Below are 2,384 nucleotides of genomic sequence, written 5' to 3'. Positions count from 1 at the left end.
CTTTTGTTTCTATCTGCAGTTAAGCCCGATGCTATCACGTTAGCTCCGTAGCTAAAGAGCTTCGCCGATGTATTGTCGTGGAGATAAAAGTCACTGTGAATGTCCATTTCGCCTTCTGGACTCTCATTTTCAAGAGGATATAGTATCCCAGGTGGTTTAAAATACAAATCCGTGATCCACAATAGAAAAAGGAGAAAGTGTGGAATCCAATGAGCCAGCTTGTACCTAAGTTACGGTCAGAGCGAAAAAAGATACGTCCTGCAATGCACTCTAGTCCGTCACTCTCACGTTCCTCATCCGCAAATCTTTCATCCTGGCTCAAATTAATGGGGTAATCGTCGCTTTCTCGGTCCGAATCGCTCTCGCTGCTGGTGTAAACAATGGGGAAATGTGAGGAGCCTTTCAACCTGTGACGTCACGCTACTTCCGCTACAGGCAAGGCTTTTTTTTTTATCAGCGAGCAAAAATTGCGAACTTTATCGTCGATGTTCTCTACTAAATCCTTTCAGCAAAAATATGGCAATATCGCGAAATGATCAAGTATGACACATAGAATGGATCTGCTATCCCCGTTTGAATAAAAAAATGTCATTTCAGTAGGCCTTTACGTCAGGTTCCTTGTTTTCCATCTCGAACAGAATCTGGATTCGTGTGAATTCTTCGTCTTTGTCATCACAAGCGTAGTCACCTCAGCGGCACGGCAGTATTGATATTGTGTCCTGTAACAGGTGAGTATCCATGGCAACAAGATGGATTATTGCTTTAAATAGAAGGAGTAAAGAGGATGACGGTAGTTGCCATAGTGAAATGACACAAAATGCACTTCTAACTATTACAGTCGAACTTTTCATTAATGAGAAACGTCAAGACTCATCTATTATTCACTGGGGAATGTGGATAAAAACAGCACACAGATGTCACTTTTAGAGTTTTTAATGGACACTTTGAAAGATTCTTTGATAGACAAAGGGACAGTTTTTGGCTATATAAAAAGCTATATTTAGAAACCAGTGAGCAGGTTAAGACATAAATAAACAGTGCTATGTGCTTCTTATTACATTTGCAGCCACCAATCACGATTGTTACACAAGAACCACTTCATCAACAGCAGAGGACTACACACGCACCATCCACTCTGCACCTTCCTAGGAAAAAAAGGCCGTTCTGGAGAGTTACAGGTCAGTTTGACTTTTGAGCCGCAGAATCCCGGCTTTTAGGTGGCCTGAGAGTCGTGCTGAGGTTTGCACATGTAGCCCCGCGGTGGTTAGTGGTACTTGGACAGGCTGGATTGTGGACTTCAAGGGCCAAACTGACCTGACCAGGGCTAGCGGTGTGCTGCTACCACAAGACGGACGGACACACAAACACACACACGCACAGAAGGTGTTTGGCAGTGCATAATTGTACGCAAAAAATACAACTTGATTGTGACCCACGGAGTACTTAAGGACGTTGCACCTGCACGGGTCGTGACGATCATAAGGCCTAATTGATTTGGATCAACCAACAGTGTTGTCGTCCCCGTGAAGCGATCGATCATCAGCAGTGAGAGGAAGAATGATCTTTCATCTCGGTCGTAATCAATAGCTCTCTTACTCATAGAGCTGTTCCTGAAAAGTTGCTATCAACGTTGCGATTTGTCATATCATCTATATTGTCATATAGATGAGGCAATTCCTGAAGGAATTGCGTGTGAATGCTCCAAATGCTGAAGTTGAACTGATTTTTTTTTTTTAGAATTGTTGAAGTAGAGCACACAATTCCCAAACAGGCTGAATATTTTGAAGTTGGAACCGTTGGAATCAGATGAAAAATGTGGGAGTTGTGGAACTTTGAAGAATGTCCCATTGATTTCAATGGGAATTTCCCACCAAATTTGGGAATTTCGGTGTATTTTCAAATGGTAAAAAACTTGAATGGTCTGAATGAGTTGAAATGGTTGGTGTTGGAATTTTTCAAATTGGTCGAGAAATGGATATCAGATATCCGTTGAACACATATCATTGTTTTTGTAGCAAAACATTTCATGTTATTCCGATTTTTCCATGGCTTTATCAAAAAAGACTTGATAATGAGGTCACTTTACGGGGACAACAGTTGCAACAATCCATCCATCCATCCATCCATCTTCTTCCGCTTATCCGAAATCGGGTCCAGGGGGCAGCAGCCTAATCAGGGAATCGCAGACTTCCCTCTCCCCAGCCACTTCGTCCAGCTCCTCCCGGATGGTAGAGCTTCTCACCCTATCTCTAAGGGAGAGACCCGCCACCCGGCGGAGGAAACTCATTTCGGCCGCTTGTACCCGTGATCTTGTCCTTTCGGTCATAACCCAAAGCTCATGACCATAGGTGAGGATGGGAACGTAGATCGACCGGTAAATTGAG

This window comes from Entelurus aequoreus, linkage group LG12 (assembly GCF_033978785.1).
Source record: "Entelurus aequoreus isolate RoL-2023_Sb linkage group LG12, RoL_Eaeq_v1.1, whole genome shotgun sequence".
NCBI classification, from domain to species: domain Eukaryota; kingdom Metazoa; phylum Chordata; class Actinopteri; order Syngnathiformes; family Syngnathidae; genus Entelurus; species Entelurus aequoreus.
The sequence above is the reverse complement of the archived record's forward strand: the minus strand, read 5'-3'. Positions refer to the sequence as shown.